The sequence below is a fragment of the Alligator mississippiensis genome, chromosome 4 (genome assembly GCF_030867095.1).
Source record: "Alligator mississippiensis isolate rAllMis1 chromosome 4, rAllMis1, whole genome shotgun sequence".
In the NCBI taxonomy this organism is placed as follows: domain Eukaryota; kingdom Metazoa; phylum Chordata; order Crocodylia; family Alligatoridae; genus Alligator; species Alligator mississippiensis.
Window position 1 is genome coordinate 248,993,862 of NC_081827.1, and position 6,830 is coordinate 249,000,691.

Genomic DNA, 6,830 nt, shown 5'->3' on the forward strand with positions numbered 1-6,830 from the left:
ATGATTGCTCCTGTCTGGTCTGAAAGAGCCCCACAGTCATGCTTACTGCAAAAGCTGCTGAATGCAAGGGAGTTACTAGTACAATAGAGCAGAATTGGATCCACTGAGCTGTTGGTTGCTTTAATTTCCCCCTAGGCTGCAGCTCTCTCCATCCAGGCCGTTGTGGGGATATTCGAGGCAGGCAGACAAGTTCGGTTCCCCGCTCTCCATCCCAAGATCATCTCTGATCTCTCTCCTTTCTCAACAGCCCCAGTTACAAGAAGTGCCATCACCCCCAAACCCAGGGACTGCTATCCCTCTCCCGCTGCCAATTGCTTCCCACTTCTGGTTTGACTTAGACTGAATTCCTCACAATCCACGTTTCCTTAACTTTTTGGTATCTGAGACACCAAGAAAGTCTTTGATCTTTGAAAGGTCCCTTTCGAGGTACCCCTGTGTGACTTAGGGATATCATTCCTCTACTTCAGCACTGTTTTTAGCACCACCTTGGAGACTTGAACGGGAAACCCTTCCATTTTCTCCCTTATTCCCCTCCTCACTTCATTATTACAGGCTGGTTTCCAAGAACCTCAGTCTCAATTAAGTCCCTGTTATTGTGCAGGCTCCTCTGCCTTGCAATAGAGCTAGAATCATCACTGTGCTAGGGGCTGCACATACCCGGAGCAAGAGACAATCCCTTCCACTTACAGGGAGAAACAGGATTCATGCAGACATTGGGACCCAGCACAAGTCAAGGCCCAGAGGAATCAAGGGACTTCATCAACATCCCCAAGGAAGCCAGTGGCAGATGCAAAAGGTGACCCAGGGCACCGGAGTCATAATCCACAACTTTAACCTTCCTGCACCCTGCTTTCCCTAAGGATGGCAGAGGTCTTGCATACGAGGTAGCTGGGCAGACTGGAGAAGAGGTGCAAGGGGGAACCGAGGGAGACAGAATCACACCAGCAGGCCAAAAATCAGGCTGGGACAATTAAATCCACTGAGAAAGAATATTGCAGCCTGAGGCTTGATACCAAGCCTGGAACTGGCCTCTCTTCAGTGGACCTGCTCTGAAAGTTTGGAGCAGTGCTTCTCAATCTTTTTAGCCTTTAGCCATTCCTCAATAGCCTTGAGGCCCCCTCGGGACATGCCAGCTCTTCATTTTCACTTTTTTGACTGCAGAAAACTAATATAGCAATGCTTCTGTTGCAAGTAACTTGGATCACAACAGGTCACAATGCTTCTGACACTATGGATTCCTATCCAAAATCTTTGGGGCTCTCTTGGGCATCAGGTTTGCACACCTAACCATGCTAACACCTCATGTCAGGAGGGATCTCAAGACAGCCCAGGATGCTGTGGTACCCCAGCTGAGAACTGCTGGTTTAGAGGTTCGTCTTTGGAGGCGATACCGCCAGGTCTAGCCCTTATTCCCAAACTGCACCATATTCTCAAGCAAAGGGGAAACAGTCTCTGGTTTATAAATACCATGGAGAAAGCCAGGGAGTTTCTGACACGCTGCTAGTTATCATAGTGATTCATTACCCTGCATCCATTTACACTTGCATCCAATGCTGCTCTGCCAACTGCAGCAAAAGCTCAGGTATAGGCCTCTCTTCCTGCCAGCCCCAATGTGCCAATGTGTCTTTGTGCCAACAGGAGAAAAGTCCTTTTGTCTCAGTGCTGAACGATCCAGTTTTTCTCCCCACCTCCTTTTGTGAGGCTCAGCCCCTGTTCAACAACCCCTGCTGGAAAAGGAAGGCTTTGTTTCTGCAATATTCAGCTCCTCTGCAAAAAAAAAAAAAAATCTTGACCTTGTGAAAACACCCACAAAGACTTCAATAAATAGAAACTGCCTTTCACATAGCTCTAGAAAACAGACGCTGGGCCAACTTCATCCCAGCTGTAAATACTTGGGCTACACTGGCATCTCTCTCACATGACACCTCTCACACCAGAAATGAACTCGGCCCCTTCTGCACAACCAGGCTCTGCGCTGTATTCTGCGGGATTCACTTGAATAGAGGAAGAAAATTAAAGTAATATCAGGAAGAGGGCTATTCATATCTGGTGTTAAGGAGGCCCCGTTTCCCCACTTTGCACCGCTATTGAAAGGGACGCTGACAACTTTCAGTTTTGGGAACCGAGTAACAGATGAAGAAACACAATTTCTGGTAGACGGCCAGTTAAACAGCAGGGCCAAATTGTTTTTAAGAGTCCTTTTACATTTCCGCTATCTGGTTTGCATCTTCCAAAGGATCTGTATCTCAAGGGAGAAAGTGACTGAGTCAGGTGACAGACATGGGATTTTCTAGCGGATGGTATCCATGTAAGGATGCAATAATCCTAACTTGAAATGAGACTTGGTACAGAATGGTTCACAGTAACAAAACAAAACAAAAAAGGTGATTATCACGGCCAGCGGACTTTGCCCAGAGTGATGCTCTTAGGATATTATTTGCATCAGGGCCAGGCCTTCTGAGCCGAACCAGACTTGGTTCTCAGGCACTGCGTCCAGGTATGAGGCAGTCTCTGCCCCAAGGAGGTCACAGACTAAGTTTTCCTGCAACTATCAGACAAATGTTGAGAAATCATCACCGTTACTACAACAGGCTTGTTTTATTGCACAGTGTGATCCAATGGTTACAGCACTGGGTGGGGGATCACTATATTGCACAATATGATCTGCTGGTTACAGTGGGGTGGGGGATCACTACATGTCATAGTACGATCTGGTTACAGTGGGGTGGGGGATCACTACATTGCACGGTATGATCTGATGGTTACAGTGGGGTGGGGGATCACTACATTGCACGGTATGATCCGATGGTTACAGTGGGGTGGGGGATCACTACATTGCACAGTATGATCTGATGGTTACAGTGGGGTGGGGGATCACTACATGTCACAGTATGATCTGATGGTTACAGTGGGGTGGGGGATCACTACATGTCACAGTATGATCTGATGGTTACAGTGGGGTGGGGGATCACTACATTGCACGGTATGATCTGATGGTTACAGTGGGGTGGGGGATCACTACATGTCACAGTATGATCTGATGGTTACAGTGGGGGGGGATCACTACATTGCACGGTATGATCTGATGGTTACAGTGGGGTGGGGGATCACTACATGTCACAGTATGATCTGATGGTTACAGTGGGGGGGGATCACTACATTGCACGGTATGATCTGATGGTTACAGTGGGGTGGGGGATCACTACATGTCACAGTATGATCTGATGGTTACAGTGGGGGGGGATCACTACATTGCACGGTATGATCTGATGGTTACAGTGGGATGGGGGATCACTACATTGCACAGTATGATCTGATGGTTACAGTGGGGTGGGGGATCACTACATGTCACAGTATGATCTGATGGTTACAGTGGGGTGGGGGATCACTACATGTCACAGTATGATCTGATGGTTACAGTGGGGTGGGGGATCACTACATTGCACGGTATGATCTGCTGGTTACAGTGGGGTGGGGAATCACTACATTGCACGGTATGATCTGATGGCACCCAGTGAGGTCACGGAGCTGGCTTAGTGTCTAGCCCCATCTCTAACCCTTCCTGCCTCACCTTATGCCGGTCACTTTAGCTTCTCAGAGCCTCGATTTCCGTACGTGTTGTGTGGCGGCTGTTATGGTTTGCAGTCTTCCCTGAGGTGCTTTAAGAGCTCTGAACAGAAAGCAGCACAGCTAGCTCACAAACACGAAGGACTCAAGAAAAATCACCCAAAGGACCAGAGGAATTTTCCTCTCCATCTCAGGTTTCTAATACTTTTGTCACAAGGCAAACAGGAATTGAAGCCAATTAACTGTACTATTAAATAAAGCCGACCTCTTTGATAAGAACACTTTCCATTCCCTCCAAGACAAAACCTTTTTCTCTCTCTCCAGCTCCCTTGCAGTCTGGCAAGCCACGCTGGGCTTCAGAACAATTGCATGAAAGACCCCGTAAAGCAAGCAGCTTTCCAAAGTCTGCCATCGTCCAAACGCCAGCTGAAACGCACAGCACTGAAGCTGCGAATTCAGAGCCCAGGACACCCACAGGCTATTAGAGTTAATGATTTCTGGACAGCCAGATCTGCTGAAAAAAAGGAAATCAATGCTTGGGACTAATAGTTCATCCTTGCTACAGAGACACAGACTCTTTACTTTCAGGCTTAAGGACAATGGTTCTCAACCTTTTTAGACTGGAAAATGCCAGCTCTTAGTTTCCACTCGATTTTTAACTCCAGAAAGTAAACAGAGCGATTCTTGTGTTGCAAAGATCTCAGGAAGCCCGTGAGCGGGAAGGGTGGCTTTTAAACACTGGGGATTCCTATGTGAAGTCTCCAGGTTTATCTTGCAAGTCTTGCTCGCGCGCCGAACAGCGTGGCATCCTGTGGCACCCTCGAAAGGATCTCAAGGCACCCAGGGGTGCAACAGCAGTGTACAAATATAAGAATTGCCATTTACTGAGTAAGCTCATCCAGCCCGGTGTACTGCATCACACGGGGGCGGAGAGCGGGTGCTGGAAGAGAGATCGAGCAGGATACGACCCAGGTTTATTTCCACCGTTCCTGTCTCACTTGCAGCCTCCAGCTTTGAACGTCTCAAAAACTCGGGCTCAGAGTCAGCGCCCCTCACTCCCAGGCTCAATTGCTAGGGACGCTCCTTTCTTCCAGGAATACGTCCAAACCCTTTGGGGATCTGGCTAAACTCTCAGCATCTTTTCACTTGAAATGACCCACCGAGTGAAAAAACTTCCTGGGGGTCATTTTTGTCAACTGCCTGCCTGCTTGCTTCATGCGTGACCCCTAGTCCTTGCCTGGTGAGAGAGTTGATACTAAAACCCCCGTGGACTTTTGCTTCGCCAGCTAGTCGTGCGTTAAACCCCTCCGACAGAATCGCAGCTCTTTCCCGGGCCAGACCCAGGTCCATCCAAGTCCCGGGACCTCCGGCTCAGCCTCCTCCAGCGGGTCTATACTCGGGATCTCCCGGACTAGGAAGGACGCTCCGGCTGGGGGGTTCACGTCCCCAAGCAGAGCTTCACCGGGCAGCGTCTCCCGTCTCCTCGGAGGGCCAGTGGGCACCGTGCCAGCCCACGACCTTTGCTGTTTGGTATACCGAGGGTGGTGGGGACCCATCTAGTCCAACCCCCCCCACTACATTGCCCCGAGGGATCACCCATACGCCCAACAGCTGCAAGCAGGGTCCCCCTGTTCCTCTCTCCCTGCAGCCCTATCCCTACAATGCCACGCAGACCCTCCGTGCCCAGCTGGGGGGCGTGGGGCAGCCCCTGGTTGTGCCCACCCCAGCCAGGCTTTAGCACGGGTGGAAATGCCACCAAGTCCCCTGAGCAGAAACTTTTCCCTCCCGCCCACCCGCCTGCCCCTCGCCCGCACGGCGCTGCACTCACCCCGCGGCGCGCGCTGCCCCTTTAAGACCCTCCAAGGCGGAGCAGAGCCGCCCCTCTGCCGGTGCTCGCGCTGCGCCCGCTTTATATGGCCGCGGCGGTGCTATTAATAGCACGGCTCGGCTGGGGGGCGGGGCCAGGCGCGCTGCGGACCGCCCACAGGCTTAAGGGGGTGCGGGATGGCACCCCTGCCCGCAATGGGCTCGTCCCGCGCGTCCCTGGGGCGATTCCGGCGCGGACACACGTTCCGCGGAGCGCGCGAGCCGCGCCCCGAGCCCCTGCGGCTCCCGCGGGTCTGATCCGGGGCACGGGCACCGCGGGGAGCGCAGGCAGCGCTGGGTCAGCTGCAGGCAACGCGGGACAAAGTTATCACGTGTCTTTTGTGTGATGTAATGGATGCCTGGTTTTCTCGCACCCTTCCTTGAGCCGGCATGAGGCCAGGGCGGTGCTTCAGGCAGGGGGTTTCAACCTTTGGATGCCAAGGACCAGCAAACCGTGGGCTGGAGGTCACCATGGACCGGCAAACCAAGGGACTGAGGACCGGAAACCCTTTTTTATACAGGCAGTCCTCGACGTCCAGCGTTTCAAGTTACAGCATTTTGCACTTACGACGTTTTAAATTGACACCCTGCTTCAGCTTTCCGACATCAGTTTCAACTTGACAATGCTTGATCCAACGCCACGCCAGCGAACAAGTCGGCTGCGTCGCCCATCTCCCTGGACAGCATCTGTGCAAACTTCCTGGGACGCTTTCTTTAAGAAAGCCGACCAGACTCCAGAAAATCCTCCAGTCAAGAGCCCTTCGAAAAGTCCAACCAAGAGCCTTTCAGAAAGTCCCGAAAGTCACCTCAAAGAAGTTCTTCCAAATCAATCTAATTGCTATTTACAATATAAGTACATTCATGTAGCTATATTACTCATCTATAATTGATTGAGTACAAAATTCTGGGTTATTTTTGGTGAAAATAGGGTAGTAGGAACCAATCCCCCCCCATTTATAACATTGTTTCCTATGGGAAAATCGGTTCTGAGTTATGTTTCGACTTAAGACACGGGTTTCAGGAACCGATTGTGTCGTAAGTCTGAGGACTGTCTGTACTGAATACAGTATTGAGCACAGTATGAGCAAAGGGTTGGCTGCCAGTCCGCAGTATACTGGTCATTTCCAGTCCGCAGTTTGCCGGACTGTGCTCACTTCTGGTCTGGCAGCTAACCCTTCGCAGCCAGGCACCGGGGGTTGGAAACCCCTGACTTAAAGAGTGATGAAGCGGTTCATCGTGTCATAAGTGTCACGTGTCACAGGAGTAGGTTGTAGCCACGTTGGTTTAAGGACACAGGCAAGGTTCTTTGGGTAAATGTGGTATTTTTTATTAGACAAATTTGAGTTGATGTGTGTGTCAGCCCTTCTTTATCCTGACTTCAGATGAACACGGCTAGT

The 6,830-nt window shown here is 50.8% G+C and overlaps 1 protein-coding gene across 1 annotated transcript in view; it reads right to left on the bottom strand.

Moving 5' to 3' along the window:
• Nucleotides 1–5,490, bottom strand: part of MRAS (muscle RAS oncogene homolog) — a 52,863-nt gene extending 47,373 nt beyond the window's left edge. The window contains exon 1 of the mRNA XM_006269943.4: nucleotides 5,396–5,490. The gene's annotated coding sequence lies outside the window, so the exon portion shown is untranslated. The remainder of the gene's footprint in view (nucleotides 1–5,395) is intronic.
• Between the last annotated feature and the right edge of the window lie 1,340 nt (nucleotides 5,491–6,830).